The sequence below is a fragment of the Rhinopithecus bieti genome, unplaced genomic scaffold (assembly GCF_001698545.2).
Source record: "Rhinopithecus bieti isolate Rb0 unplaced genomic scaffold, ASM169854v2 scaffold_33652, whole genome shotgun sequence".
Taxonomy (NCBI): Eukaryota; Metazoa; Chordata; class Mammalia; order Primates; family Cercopithecidae; genus Rhinopithecus; species Rhinopithecus bieti.
Window position 1 is genome coordinate 637,424 of NW_016814761.1, and position 16,464 is coordinate 653,887.

The window sequence follows — 16,464 nt, forward strand, 5'->3', positions numbered from 1 at the left end:
CCCTGGACATACAGACTAGATAGCAGGTCAGCCTCCGGAAATCTCCAAGCTCCCTGTGACTGTGGGCTGGGGACTGCCCTTCCCCTTCCTCGGGCCCTCAGGGTGAAGCTCAGAACCCTCCTGTAAGGCTTCCTGTGGTGCCCGAATATGATGCTCGCTCTGTCCCCAGGCACTTGCCTTCCTGAGGCCCCCTGTCCCTTCCCCTTCCACCAAAGAGCCTCTGCGGGCTGTTCTCTCTATCCAGGAAGTGGGTCCCATCCTTCACCTCTTTGATTTCTCACTTGAGAGCTACTTCCTCTCCAGTGAGCCAGGCTAGCCCCAATGCTCTGAGGGTTCCTGCCCCAGTTATGGGGGCGGGGGGCTTTTTTTTACGGTCTTCCAGTGGAGCAGGGACCATGTCTGTCCTTGATCACAGCTCAGAACAGTGCCTGGTGCATAGTGGGTGCACTACACATAGTTGCTGAATGAATAAATGAATGTCAGTTCTGTTCCAAGTTTTAACTCTGGAGGAGTCTGGGGAGGGGGGAAAGCTTGTGGACTGCTCTGGGGCCCAGGTACCAGGTTAGTATGAGAGGAGGTTGGGTGTGGTGGCTCACACTTGTAATCCCAGCACTTTGGGAGGCCAAGTTGGGTGGATCACTTGAGGTCAGAAGTTTGAGATCAGCCTGGCCAACATGGTGAAAACCTGTCTTTACTAAAAATGCAAAAATTATGGCCAGGTTCAGTAGCTCATGCCTGTAATCCCAGCACTTTGGCAGGCTGAGGTGGGCAGATTACCTGAGGTCAGGAGTTCAAGCCTAGCCTGGCCAAAATGGTGAAACCCTGTTTCTACTAAAAATATAAAATTAGCTGGGCATAGTGGCACATGCCTGTAGTCCCAGCTGGAGGCTGAGGCAGGAGAATCTCTTGAACCTGGGAAGTGCAGGTTGCGGTGAGCCGAGATCGCACCATTGCACTCCAGCTTGGTTGACGAGCGAAATTCCATTTCACAACAAAAACAAAAACAGAAATTAGCCGGGTGTGATCCCAGCTATTTGGGAGGCTGAGGTGGGAGGGTGGCTTGAACCCGGGAGGTGGAGGTTACAGTGAACCAAGATTGTGCCACTGCACTCCAGCCTGGGTAACAGAATGAGATTCTATCTCAAAAGAAAAAAAATAAAAAGAAGAAGATTGAGCATGGTGGCTCATGCTTGTAATCCCAGCACTTTAGGAGCCTCAGGTAGGAGGATCACTTGAGCCCAGGTGTTCGGGACCAGCCTGGGCAACACAGGAGACCACGTCTCTACAAAAAATCTTAAAAATTATTTGGGTGTGCTGGTGCATGCCTGTAGTCCCAGCTACTCAGGAGGCTGAGATGGGAGGATCAATTGAGCCTGGAAGTTCGAGGCTGCAGTGAGCTGTGATTGTGCCACTGTACTATAGCTTAAGTGACAGAGGGAGACTCTGTCTTAAAATATATATATGTGTGTGTGTGTATATATATATATTTATGTGTGTGTGTATATGTATGTGTATATATATATGAGGAAAGTGTACTGTTACTTGAACAAATGGTATATTAATTAACAGACATTTATAGTATATGCTGAGTGCCAGGTGCTGGGCTAGATGATTTAAGCATGTACCTCTTATATATTGAGAAGGAATAAAGTAGAAAGAATACATGTAATCTTTTTAGATTAATTTTGAAAAGATAAAGTAAGTGATATATATGCCATGATAAGATAGTAATAACATAGATTTACATTGCACTTTCATATCTGCTATCTCTTTGTTTTGACAACACCCTAGTAATTAGGCAGGGAGATGGGTTCATACCCATTTTACTGATGAGGAAGATGAGCATATAGTGTCACTGCTGAAGCGAGTCATCGAAGGAGCCAGCACTCAGCCTGGGACTCCCTGGCCACTCAGTCCTTGCTTTCTTCTGCACAGCTGTCTCCAGTGCCTTTTGTATTCCTGTCACCCGGCTAGGCTAGACGGGTGAATGAGCCACTGTTCTTGCCCCCAAGGGGTCTAAAGTCCAGGAGACAATCAAGTTCTTTAACAATTGAGTATGCCAAAGTTGTTCCACCCCACGGTGCCACCTTGGGCCCAGCTCAGTCCTTTCCTTGCTGTGTCCCAGAGAGTTCTTGGTCTCTCTACCTCCGTGGAGGGCATCAGAGCCATTTTCCTTCAGGACCCTGGTCTGATGACATTCCCAGGAGTCCTTATAGAGCCTCTGCTGGGTCCTGGGCAGTGGTGAGTTGGGAACCAGCTCATACCTACACATAAGAGCAGATTGCTAAATTTTAGGAATTTTATGAGCCAGTTGTTAAACACAGCCATTATAACAAATTTTGAGACTGGGCATGGTAGCTCACGCCTGTAATCCCAACACTTTGGGAGGCTGAGGCAGGCAGATCACCTGAGGTCGGGAGTTCGAGACCAGCCTGGACAACATGGTGAAACCTTGTCTCTACTAAAAATACAAAAATTAGCCGAGTGTGGTGGCACGTGCCTGTAATCCCAGCTACTTAGGAGGCTGAGGCAGGAGAATTGCTTGAACCTAGGAGGTGGAGGTTGCAGTGAGCCGAGGTTGTGCCATTGTACTCCAGCCTAGGGGACAAGAGTAAAATTCTGTCTCAAAAAAGATTTTTTTTTTTTAGTATATACAGTCATCATTAAGTAAATTATATATATATATATATGGAGGGAGAGAGAGAGAGAGACGGAGTCTCGTTCTTTTGTCCAGGTTAGAGTGAAGTGGTGCAATCTCAGCTCACTGCAACCTCCACCCCCTGGTTTCAAGTGCAGGGGGAGCCTCAGCCTCCCAAGTAGCTGGAATTACAGGAGCCCACCACCATGCCTGGCTAATTTTTGTATTTTTAGTAAAGACAGGATTTCACCATGTTGGCCAGGCTGGTCTCGAACTCTTGACCTTAGGTGATCCACCTGCCTCAGCCTCCCAAAGTGCTGGGATTACAGGCGTGAGCCACTGTGCCCGGCTATTATTATATATTTTTGAGATGGAGTTTCACTCTTGTTGCCTAGGCTGGAGTGCAATGGTGTGATCTCTGCTCACTGCAACCTCCACCTCCTGGGTTCAAGTGATTCTCCTGCCTCAGTCTCTGGGATTACAGTAGTTGGGATTACAAGCGCCTGCCACCACACCTGGCTGATTTTTTTTTTTTTTTGAGACGGAGTCTCGCTCTGTTGCCCAGGCTGGAGTGCAGTGGCCGGATCTCAGCTCACTGCAAGCTCTGCCTCCCGGGTTCACGCCATTCTCCTGCCTCAGCCTCCTGAGCAGCTGGGACTACATTAGCGGGGACTACAGGCGCCAGCCACCTCGCCTGGCTAGTTTTTTGTATTTTTTTTAGTAGAGATGGAGTTTCACCGTGTTAGCCAGGATGGTCTTGATCTCTTGACCTCGTGATCCGCCCGTCTCGGCCTCCCAAAGTGCTAGGATTACAGGCTTGAGCCACTGCGCCCGGCCTGATTTTTGTATTTTAGTAGAGATGGGGTTTCACCATGTTGGCCAGGCTGATCTTGAACTCCTGACCTCAGGTGGTCCACCTGCCTCGGCCTCTCAAAGTGCTGGAATTACAGTCATGAGCCACTGTGTCCAGCCATAAATTTTATACGTATACATATATTATTATTATTATTATTTTTTGAGTTGGAGTTTTGGCTCTTGTCGCTTAGGCTGGAGTGCAATGGCATGATCTCGGCTCACTGCAACCTCTGCCTCCCACGTTCAAGCGATTCTCATGCCTCAGCCTCCCAAGTAGCTGGGATTACAGGCACCCGCCACCACGCCTGGCTAATTTTTGTATTTTTAGTGGAGACGGGGTTTCACCATGTTGTCTGGTCTGGTCTCAAACTCCTGACCTGAGGTGATCTGTCCACCTCAACCTCCCAAAGGACTGGGATTACAGGTGTCAGCCACCGTGCCCAGCCCATAAATTATATTTTATAAAGTAATAAATACTCAAATTTTTTTCTAATTATTTTATTCTATTACCTGTGCATTTGTGGTTATTTGCTGCTTTGTGTGTGTGTGTGTGTTTGTGTGTGTGTGCTTTGGGGGGTGTATTAGTTCTTTTTCATACTGCTGTTTTTATACTGCTAGGAAGAAATACCCGAGACTAGGTAATTTATAAAGAAAAAGAGGTTTGCTGGGCGTGGTGGCGCACGCCTGTAATCCCAGCACTTTGGGAGGCCGAGGCAGGCGGATCACAAGGTCAGGAGATTGAGACCATGGTGAAACCTCGTCTCTACTAAAAATACAAAAAATTAGCCGGGCACAGTGGCAGGCGCCTATAGTTCCAGCTACTTGGGAGGCTGAGGCAGGAGAATGGCAGGAACCCGGGAGGCAGAGCTTGCAGTGAGCTGAGATCGCTCCACTGCACTCCAGCCAGGGGGACAGAGCCACATGGCTGGGGAGGCCTCACAATCATGGTGGAAGGTGAAGGAGAAGCAAAGGCACATCTTACATGGTGGCAGGCAAGAGAGCCTGTGCAGGGGAACTGCCCATTATAAAACCATCAGATCTTGGGAGACTTATTCACTATCATGAGAACAGCATGGGGAAAACCTGCCCCTGTGATTCAATTACCTCCCACCACGTCCCTCCCATGACATGCGGGGATTATGGGAGCTACAGTTCAAGATGAGATTTGGGTGGAGACAGAGCCAAACCATATCAGGGGGTGTGAGTGTGGGTGTGTGTGTAATGTACATAGTGGTGTGCTACTGCATATCTCAACTCCATTCAGTGATGTGATGTTGGCAGCTTGAAATTGGCCACAGTGAGAATATTTATACCATATAAATTGGCAAACACTGCAAATCAGAATCTTTTCCCCTGAAGAGCTTGTTTACCAGCACACCACTGGGAATCCAGCAATGAACAACTCAGTCCCTCCCTTTGAACTTACATTTTCATGTGATGCTGCTCCAGGACTGATCTTAGTGTCCTCGTGGCTGAGGGGCAGCTGCTGGGCAGGGCCTGCTGTGCTGATAGAGGTCGTAAATTGCCCTCAAATCACGGGAGCTCTCCACTCCAGCACGCGAGTTGTTACCGTGCACCAGGAAGAGGGGAAACAGGACAAGGAGGAGATTCAGTTAATTGAGAGCTGACTTTGCCATTGAATAACCCTATTCAGGATGACCCAGGCATCTTGGAGGAAAAACAGCGGTGGCGTCTGAGGACAGACCGTGGACAAGTTAAGTAGCTTGGGGCTTGTGGAGTTGTGACGTCCAGGACATGGGTGGCTAGAGCTGGCATAGACAACAGTGGGTATGATCTGTCCATATGGATGCAGGGCCTGCATGAGAGAGTAGAAGCAGACGGTTGCTCTTGTACAGCCTGTGATCTCTGGTTGAGAGATGGACACGTGCACAGTTACATACAGTGGAGGGGTGTGCAGAGTGTAGCAGGGGAATGGGGTAGGGAGAGGGAAACAGTTCATGCCTCCGAGTCTTTGCACATGCTGTTCCTTCTACCCAGGGGAGTTAGTGTGTGTTTTTTCTACCCAGAAGGAACGGCATGTGCAAAGGCTCAGAGGCATGAATTATTGAGAGCTCAGTCTGACTCTGGTGTCAGGTGAATCAAAAGTCTGCAGGGTTTGAAACAGAGCAGGGGAAGCATTGAACCTTCCTCAAGTCTGGGGGCACAGCATCATCTGGATGCCAGCAAAGGAAGTCTGCCAAACCTCGCCTGTCAGGGGCCTTATGCTGTGTGGATCACCCTGCTTCCCTGAAAATCTTTAAGGTTTCTTGGTAGTTTCCTGCTATCTCTAAAGCTTGCTGCTGTTCTAGCCCCTGCCTCTGTGACTGGTGGATTCTCAAAAGAAAAAAAAAAAAAAATCCATGTTAATATCAAGCCAAACAAAACTTAATTGGGAAGAGGGGTCTGCTGTTCTTCCCCCATTGCTAATTAATACCAGAAAAGCTGCTTCTGTCTTTCATTCAGGCAGACAATTGAGAGCTTGTTTGTTTAAAGGCAACTGATTTTGACTTTATGCCTATATGTGCCAGGTATTTTTCATGCATCAATTCATTTCATTTCCATGCCGATCCTGCAAGTAGGTCCTATTTTCCCATCTTATCGATGAGGAAATTGAGTCTCAGAGACTTATCCAAGGGCACTGTGTTTGTAAGTGTTAGGATTCGAACCCAGCAGGTGCTGAGATCTTTCTGCAGTCCCATGCTCCCCTCCTTTATGCGGTGTTCCTTTTCCCTTTGAGGAGGGGAAGGAGAGATTAGTCACATGCCTGGAATCTCAGCACACTTTGCCTTTCTTAGTTTGGAGTTAATGTGTGTTTTTTAATCCAGTGTTAGCAAGGCCCAGTCTGGATTTGTTACCCTGTGGCTCAGGGGCAAGGATGAGAACCCTGGTATCCACATGGGCCCCCTAGGCCTGGTGTCAGGAAAGAGCTAATACTAATGGCTAATAATTGCAGAGTGGCAGGCCCCTTGGTAGTGTATGACTTGTGGGAGCTTGCTCAGTTCTCAGCTACTCCAAGAAGTGGGGTGCATCATCATCTCTGTTTTGCCTCCATTGAACTTGCCCAGGGTTGTGCAACCAAGAGGTAGAAGCACCACATTCTGCTGACCCCAGAGTCCTGCCTTTCCACTCTGTGTCTTTCCTTGAGCAGTGCCAACCCTCCCACGGTCTGGCTCGGCTGTGCCTTTGACAGCCCCTAGCAGCAGTGCCCATATGCCATGGAAAATGGGGAAGGATAGTTGACCACTTGGCCACAGGCCCAGGGTCTGCCCACCACTTGGTTAGAGCCAGCACCGAGCTCCCTGCCATGGGGTTCATCTTCCCACTGGCCTGTTGGTTGAGAGGGTGGTCTCAGACCAGGCCCCAACACCACCTTCTTAAAGATCCATCCCCAGTCCAGGGCAGTGCAGGTGGCTTGTGATGGTGCCAGCCCATGTTGGCATGTTGGGCCCAAGATGAGGCGGCATTTCTGAGTTGTGGAACCCCTTTCTCCTTGAGAGCCTGCCCTCAGAGTGTCCTCCTCTCTGCAAAAGTCCTGGTTCTAGTCACTGGCTGATTGGTATGCATCCCAGAATCCCAGTCATTAGCATACAAGGCGGGAGCCAGCTCTCATTACTCCCCTCTCTTCATTGTTTGAAGTGGGCAGACTTGGAGTGAGCTTTGGAAATGTGAGCTTTTTATTCAATTTCCCTAGAAAAACAATGGTTAAATTAAGTAGGAAAATAACAGTCTCCCGAAATTGAAGAAAAATATTTCTGAACCTAGACATTACCCACAACCTTTGAATTTCTTTTAAAATAGGCATTTGTTTTACTCTTAAGTTATATATATATTGCATGACCACTGAAGAAAACACAGAGAAAATACAGAGAGAAGAAAATGGAAATCATTTTACCACCTAAAGACAGCCTTTCTCAATATTGTGGTGCATATCATTCATGTATTCAGTGATTCATTTGCTCATTTGGCAAGTATCTATTTAGGGCCCAGAAAGGGAGAGGCTGTATTGGGTTCTGGGAGTAGAGGGGTACCCTGCTCCCTGCTGGGGCTCTTTCTATGTTGGGCCTTGGGCAACTCACCTGACCCTTCTCTTATCTGTTTTCTCATCTGTAGAATAGGGATAACACTAGTAGCTGTGTCATAAGGCACGGGGATTTAACAAAAGTGCAAGTAGGATGCTCATTATAGTGCCTGGCCCAGGTCAACGCTTAGCAATGTTGGCTTTTGTAACGTAGGGGAGGAATACCTTTTCTTCTACCCTGTTAGGTTCTGTGATAGACCCTATGAATTAAACTGACAAAAGACAGATTAATAGGAGAAAAGGCATATTGATTTTATTTAATGTTACCATACATATATATTTTTTACTGTAAGGGATCTCCATAGAAAAGAAATGAAAATCCAAAGAGGCAGTTAGACCTGGAGCTTACGTAACATTTTAACAAAGGGTGATAAATTGTGGAGAAGCAGGAGACAAAAGAAAAGGATTGGACTCTTATAGGGGCAGTGCATTTCAGGAAAGTGACTAGGGAATGTATGGTAGATAAGGGTGGTTTAGTAAGGTTAGTTATGCAGATAAGGTAGAGGGATACACCTTTGCAAATGGAAATTTATATCACTTTTACAAAGGGAAATGTGTGCCCTGCTTATAGGCAGAAAAGGGGAGGCAAAGAGCTCTTCCTGCATCTGCTGCTGCTCGAGTACCTTGAGCTCAAAATAATTCTTTTTTTTTTTGAGACAGCGTCTTGCTCTGTTACCCAGGCTGGAGTGCAATAGCACAATCTTGGCTCACTGCATCCTCTGCCTCCTGGATTTAAGTGATTCTCCAGCCTCAGCCTCCTGAGTAGATGGGATTACAGGTGCATACCACCACACCTACACCCAGGTAATTTTTGTATTTTTAGTAGAGACAGGGTTTCACCATGTTGGCTAGGCTTGTCTTGAACTCCTGACCTCAAATGATCCTCCTGCCTCAGCCTCCCAAAGTGCTGGCACTACAGATGTGAACTACCACTTCTGGCCCTGGGATGGCATATTCTGATCTTTTTCAGTTACAACAGTGAGCAGGCTGACATTAACCTTGCCCTGGTGGTTTTTTTTTTTTGAGATGGAGTGTTGCTCTGTCACCCAGGCTGGAGTGCAATGGTGCGATCTTGGCTCACTGCAACCTCTGCCTCCTGGGTTCAAGTGATTCTCCAGCCTCAGCCTCCTGAGTAGATGGGATTACAGGCTCCTGCCATTACACCTGGCTAATTTTTTGTGTTTTTATTAGAGATGGGGTTTCAGTATGTTGGCCAGGCTGGTCTCGAACTCCTGACCTCAAGTGATTCTCCCACCTCAGCCTCCCGAAGTGCTATGATTACAGGTGTGAGCTACAGTGCCTGGCCTCGTGGGTCTTATATGATGGTGGAGGAGACAAAAATCAAACACATCAAATTTATAAAGTAACCACATTTTATGCATTAAATCCTGTGAAGGAAACAGACTGGTGTGACGGTGATAACTGGGGATGAAGGGTAGAGAGGGTGTATGTGGGGGTAGGGGTTACAAGATTCGTTATCTGCAGGTGGTCAGGGAGGCATCTCTGAAGAGAGACACTTAAGCCAGACCTGAATGACAAGCAGGAGCTCCCCCTGCAAGGATCTGAGGGAAAAGTGTTCTGGATAGGGGCTACAGCAAATGCAAAGGCCCTGAGGCCAGAGGAACTTGGCCTGTTTGAGCAACAGAATGGCCTGGGCCTGCATGGCGGGGAGAGGAGGGTGTAGAAGAGACAGTGTTAGTTAGGATTGTTACTCTAGGTGCAAAAGGAAGCCATCGGAGGTTTGTTTTCTACTTCCCATAAATACCTTTACTAATGAAATATAGTTCCAAGATTCCAGCTAGTAATAACTCTGTTAAGAAATTCACCTTTCCCAATAATGTATTCAAAAATAATTTACTGAGTGCCTATGATGTGGAAGCACTTGACTCAGTGCTGTGGGGTGATGGATGGATATAAAGATAAGGTGAGGTTTTAGGCTCCAATAACCCACGGTCCAGCAAACAAGACTACAAACATTCGCAGGGTCAAGGGCAGGGAGTGACTGATTTACCTTTGCAAAAGATCCCTTGTCTGCTGGGAGGAGAACTGGCTGTAGAGAGCCAGGGTGGAGAGGTGGAGCTGGGAACTAGAGGAAAGGCAAGGAAAGGTTCCCATTTGGCAGTGGAATAGGAGAAAAGTGTTGGGTTTGGGTTATATATCAGCTGGAATCGGCTGGAATTTCTGGTGGATTGTACACAGGGGATGAGGAAAGGAAGAATGAGCATGACTTCTAGTTCTTCTTTTGAGATATGAGTGGTGCTGGTGTTGAAAGGAAGATGGTTAGAGGAGTGGGAGCATGGGCTTTTGGAGAACCAGGGGGTTAGGTCTGGCGACAGGCCTATTGAGAGGCTGATTAGAAGTACAAAGGGGTATGGGGTGCAGTGGCTCACCAACCTGTAACAGCAGTTTGGGAGGCCAGGTGGAGGTCACTTGAGGTCGTGGTTTGAAGAGCAGCCTGGCCAACATGGTGAAACCATTCTACTAAAAATAATACAAAATTAGCTAGGTGTGGTGGGTGGGGCGCCTGCTCCCAGCTACTCAGGGAGGCTGAGGCAGGGAGATTGTTTTGAACCCAGGAGGTGGGAGGTTCGTGAGCTGAGGCTCGTGCCATTGCCTCCAGCCTGGGGCAATGGAGGAAACTCCGTCTCAAAAAGAAAAAAAAAAACCGCAAAACACCCAAAGAATCCAAAGGCGGCGGTAGTGGAGGGATCTGGGCTGGTAGTTTCAAACTTGGGCATCATTAACATTATAAGCGGGACAGGTATGACCACCCCAGAGGGGCACATTCGGAGGAGAGATCTCTCCACAGGGAGGTGGCTCTCGGGAGCCTCTTATATTTATAGTCTGGTGGAGGAGGAGGAGCCAGGGCGGGGCAGCCTGGGACTGGGGGAAGATGGTGCAGGAACTTACTTTTAGTGTCAGGCGCTGGGGGACTAAGCACTTGGGGGGGATCAGCCCCTGGTCATCCAAAGTAAAGTCTTGTGAGGTGCAAGGTGCTGTTATGCTTTTTCCCTTATGGAAGGGGAAGGAGCCAGAGGTGACCCAGTGCACTGGGCCAGCAGGTGCACAACTGCGTGGGAGTAGGTATTGACACCAAGGGGGCAGTCCAGCTCCTTCGCCCACAGGCATTCCCGTGTTGAGAGGACGGATACCCAAAGCTTGTGGTTTCGTTATATTGTTTTCATTTGTCTGTCCTTGCATTCCCTCTTCCTTCCAACACCATATTTACTGAGCACCGTTACTGAATGCGTGCGCTGGGGCCAAGGAACTGGAGTTCCAAGATGCAGTAGGTGAGTAAAGGTATCGGCGGCTTAGTCTGGTGAGGAGGACGGACGGGCCAACAACTGAAGGCTGGACGGTGGCTGATTCAGACGTGGCAGGCGGCCCGAGGAAGGGCTTGCCCCAGGGAGTGTCAACCAAGGAAGTGGAAAGGAGAGTTAGGTGAGGAAGACGGAGGGCATATCCACGGCATGTGCTCGAGGCCTCAGGGAAGGGAAAAAAAAAAAAAATAATAGGCAGGGCCCTGTCAATGGAGCGGTGCGCAGGGGGTGGCTGCTCAGGACGCTTCTGTCCATCTGCAATAGGGGCTTGTACTTTATCTTTGGGGCCCTGTGAGGCCGGTCAACTGTTTGCAAGCCAGGGGGATGATGGGATAGTACTTTTTGTTTGAGGCAGCAGATTGTGGCTGGCAAGGAACAGGAGAGTTACCAGGGAGAGCTTGTCAGGTTGTATAAGGACTCTCTGGCCAGCAGCGTGGTGGCTCACGCCTGTAATCCAGCACTTTGGAAGGCTGAGGTGGGCCGGATCACAAGGTCAGGAGATCAAAACTATCCTGACTAACTGGTGAATCCCCATCTCTACTAAAAATACAAAAAAATTAATAGGCCGCGGTTGGTGATAGGGCCGACTGTAGTCCGGTACTCTGGAGGGCTGAGGCAGGAGATGCGCATGAACCCTGGGAGCCAGAACTTCGTCAATTCAGAGCCTGTAAGAATATGCCAGCTGCACTCCAGCCTGGGTGACCAAGAGTGAGACTCTTGGTCTCAAAAAAAAAAAGAAAAAAAAGGCATGCCTCTCTGATTTCTAGGTCATTCTCTGAACCCTGCTGCTTCCTTACTCCTTCCCAAATTCTGGTCATTTTTCTTTTCCAAAAAGATTTCTGAGTCAGAGAGGTTAAGCAACTTGCCTGAGGTCGCACAGGGTGCCAGGGCATCCAGGCTGGGACTGGTCTCCTAACGGAAACAACCACAGTCCCAGGGGTGGAAGCGGATGGTGAGTAACCCTAAGGAGGGGTTCACTGGAGGCTTGAGTTGAAGGTCACCGTCCACAGGTCCCCGTGTGCCTTTAAACATTGCCTTTTTGCAGTCTCAGAGATTGGTGCTTCTGGGCAGAAGGAGCTGGGCTGCTGCTGGGAGCCAGGACTGGGGCTTTCCCGGAGCTGCATGGGTTATTTAAGCAGTTTCCTGGGCATCTGCTTCCTTCCCAGTGAGTGATGGGAAAAATCCACGGGGCTGGTGCAGGATTCGATTAACAGGTCACATGAGGCCAGTGAGGGAGGCAGTCCCCGCTGGGGAGGGCAGATGCCAGGCAGAGGCTGGGGGGAGGGGGAGATGGGAGCATTTCCCAGAGCCCTGTGCTATGAGCTCTGTCACTTTGGGCAGGTGTCTCACCTCTCTGGAGTCTTGGTTCCCTCGCCTGTAAAGCAGAGATAATATGAAACGTGACCAATAGGATTGAAAAAATAACCAGTGTCTACTGCAGGCCTGAAGTATGCCAGGCACCGTTCATGATCTTGTTTCAATATCTCTTTTTTCTTTTTTTTTTTGAGATAGAACCTCACTCTGTCACCCAGGCTGGAGTGCAGTGGCATGATCTTGGCTCTCTGCAACCTCTGCCTCCCGGGTTCAAGTGATTCTCCTGCCTCAACCTCCCAAGTAGCTGGGACTACAGGTGTGTGCCACCACACCTGGCTAATTTTTTTTTTTTTAGTAGATACAGGGTTTCACCATATCAGCCAGGCTGGTCTCGAACTCCTGACCTCAAGTGATCTGCTCCCCTCAGCCTCCCAAAGTGCTGGGGTTACAGGCGTGAGCCACCGCGTCCAGCCTCTTGTTTCAATCCCTTGTCATCTTGTGAGGTATAGATGCTCATTATCTTCATTTTATAGATGACACAGCTGAGGAACAGGAAGGGTAGATATTTTGCCCCAAGTCACACAGCTGGTAAATGGCAGAATTTGAACCTGACCCTCTAACTCTGGAGCCCTCTCCTGAAATCCCTCTGGTCCCCGCCAAACTTTGTTCAGCTGAGCATGAGTCCCTTCCTTGGCAAATCACTTGATAGGATCCTGTGGGGCACTAGCATTCTGCCCACCTGAGTTTGGGACACCCCAATCCCTACAACCCCTTAAGTTTTATCACAAAGCCTTGGAGCTCCAGTGGGCCTCAGACCCTGGCTTGTCATCTTGCAGCCACTTGGGGCTGACCCGGGACCAGAACCCCAGCATCCCAGACTCCTGGACTTCTACTCTTTTCACTCCTCCAGGGCCTCAGAGGGGGACCGGACTGGGAGCCAGTTGCCTGGGTTCTAATCCCACTTCTTCCTTGAACCAGCCACAAGAGCTTGGGCAACATTTCGCTTTGCTCCTGCCTTTACCCTAAGCCTCAGTTTCCTCTTCTGTGAGATGGGTAGATTGAGAATCTAGAGTCTTTACTAATTCTAATAATTCATAAGTGTAAGATTTCAGGTTTCTAGGAACCTGTAAGAGTCAAACATTTGCCACCTTTTCTACTTCCTGTCCTCTATTGCCTGTGGGACTCAGAGAGATCGAGATGAGAAAACAATTCAGTGAACCCTCTAGAGTTTGATAGGCTGTAGTCTAAGAGTGTGGCTCATGCCTGTAAAATCCCAGCACTTTAGTAGGCTGAGGTGGGAGCGTTGCTTGAGCCCTGGAGTTCAAGACCAGCCTGGGCAACATAGTCAGACCCCATCTTTACAAAAAATCAAAAAACCAAAAATAAGCCTGGCGTGGTGGTGTGCACCTGTGGTCCCAGCTACTCAGGAGGTTAAGGTGGAAAGATGGCTTGAGCCCAGGTGGTTGAGGCTGCAGTGAGCTATGATGGTACCACTGCACTCTAGCCTGGGCAGCTCAGTGAGACCCTGTCTCTAAAAAATAAAAAAATATATAGCTTACTAGCAGCATATGATAATGACTATCACTTGAGTACCATTGGGTGCCAGGCACTGTGCTGGCTGCGTCATGTATTATTTTATTGCCTCCTCAACAGGGAGGCGAGTATGATTAGCTCCATGTTAGATGTGAGAACTGAAACACAAAACGTTTAGCTAACTTTCCAAAGGGTCAAGTGATTGCATTATCTGTATATGAAAGCTGGACTTCAAAGACCAGAGGAAGTGCAGAGGACACGTTTGCTAGGTGCTTCCTTGTGGGGGTGGGTACGGCCTCTCTACCTCACGTCCCATCACTTGGAGCTCTCTGCAAAACCCGTTCTCCCAGGCCCCAGATGCAAAAATCCACCCAGTTCATCCGCCCTTGAGAAATGATGTTGAGTCAGATCTGGAAACACTAAATAGGTGAGTCACAGTGAGGATGGTGAGGGGCTGGGCAGGGAGGAACAGTGCTTAGCCCACCATTGGCCAGAGTTCAGCCTTGCCAAGGAGCTCAGCCCAGAGGGCAGGCCTCAGCTGTTTACAGAGAAGGGGACTTGGGAGCAGGGAGAGGATGCGGCTGGCAGGGAGGGAGACAGAGGAGCTGAGGGTCAGACAGCAGAGCTAGAAGGGTTTTCAGGGGTCATCCAGTCCACATATAGGACATCTCAGTCCCAGAGAGGGGCTGAGACTTACCCTAGGTCACACAGTCCATGGTGCCAGACCCAGCAATAGAAGGGGATTTTGAGGGAGGCTGAGGATTCAGCCTTCCTCCCTCCTTCTCTCCCTCCTTCCTTCCCTTTCTTCCTTCCTTTCTTCTTTTTTCTTTTCGTCTTCTTCTTCTTTTTTTTTGACAGGGTCTTGCTCTGTCGCCCAGGCTGGAACACAGTGGCATGATCACAGCTCACTGCACCCTCGATTTCCTGGGCTCAGGTGATCCTCCCACTTCAGCCTACCGAGTAACTGGGGCTATAGGCACATGCCAACATGCTAGGCTAGTTTTTGCATTTTTTTGTAGAGATGGGGTTTTGCCACATTGCCCAGGCTGGTCTCAAACTCCTGCGCTCAAGCGATCTTTCTGTCTTGGCCTCCCAAAGTGCTGGGATTAGAGGTGTGAGCCACTGTCCCTGACCCTGGCCACTTTCATGGGCATGACATTCTGACTGGGCACTATGCTGTTTGCCTTCTCTTTCTCCAATCAGGAGAACAAGAACAAACAGCAACAATAATAAAGGAATCATCTTGCTAAATCCTAAGCATGTTGGTTGCCAATATGGGTAGACTGTACCCAAGTCCCACCTCCTCCTCTTCCTAGGTGAATGACTATGGGCAAGGCACGTAACTCCTCTTAGCCTCCAAGTTCCTTTAGCTGTGTCGTGGTTTAAGCAGACTCTGAAATTGCAGCACTTCTCAGTGCCTTTAACATGTGGAGTATTGTTATTCTCCAGCAGGGAGACTTCTGCTGTGGTTTTCCATTGTTCCTTGAACACTGAATGGTTTTTTTTTTTCTCCCAGTGAGCACCTATTAACATATTTCAGGATACAAATGTTTCGCCAAATACAGAGATTGAGAGCACTGGTGTCAGTGGTTTCTCAGGATGGTTTAAACTTTTTTTTTTTTGAGACAGAGTCTTGCTGTGTCTCCCAGGTTGGAGTGTAATGGTATGATCTCATCTCACTGCAACCTCTGCCTCCCGGGTTAAGTGCTTTCTCAGCCTCCCGAGTAGCTGGGATTACAGGCTCACGCCACCACGCCCAGATAATTTTGTATTTTTGGTAGAGATGGGGTTTCTCCATGTTGGTCAGGCTGGTCTCGAACTCCTGACCTCAGGTGATCTGCCCGCCTTGGCCTCCCAAAGTGCTGGGATTACAGGTGTGAGCCACCACGCCTGGCCTGTTTAAACTTTTAAACTCAGACAGTGGACTGATTATGGAGTTTGGGGGACACATCTACTGAGCTGTGACAGTCAATCCCCCTCTGGGGTCAGCAGCACCATAATCCCCCCCGTCTGTTCTTGCTTCTTTTTTTCTCTCATGCCCCCTCTACCCTGGAGCACCCATTGCTTTTTTTTTTTTTTTTTTTTTTTTTTTTTTTTTTTTGAGAACAGATCTCGCTCTGTCACCCAGGCTGGGAGTGCAGTGGCGGATCTCAGCTTCACTGCAAGCTCCGCCTCCCGGTGTCACGCCATTCTCCTGGCCTCAGACCTCTCAGTAGCTGGGACTACAGGCGCCACCACCTCGCCCGCTAGTTTTTGTAGTTTTTTAGTAGAGCACGGGGTTTCCACCGTGTTTAGCCGAGGATGGGTCTTGATCTCCTGACCCGCGATCGGCCGCTTGGCCTCCCAAAGTCCTAGGCTTACACGGCTTGAGCCACCTGCGCCAGCCACATTGCTTTACAGGCAGGAGCCTTCCTGGGAGGAAGGTCAGGCTTCTGTAATTGGAGCACCCTTGCCTATGTGGGGCAGGAAGACTGGCTGAGATGTCTTGGGCAGCGGCAGCTACACCTACAAAGGCTCTTCTCAGGGACCCTGGCTCACCTGGAGCATATTTGGACGGGCAAGGAGGATGGTGAGGGAGAGCAGAATTCCAATTAGGCAGGGCAGACTGGGAGCCTGGGGTGGGACCTGGGAGCATGGGGGGGGGCTGGGAGCATGGGGCGGGAGAGTGGGAGTATGGGGTGGACCTGGGCACGGGGGTTGCTTGGCTCTGTCATTCACCCTTTTAA

General features: G+C 49.2%; 1 protein-coding gene across 8 annotated transcripts in view; it reads left to right on the forward strand.

The window, feature by feature from the left end:
* ARHGEF10L (Rho guanine nucleotide exchange factor 10 like) overlaps positions 1-16,464 on the forward strand; it is a 182,103-nt gene that overhangs the window by 20,459 nt on the left and 145,180 nt on the right. The gene's annotated exons all lie outside the window — the stretch shown is intronic.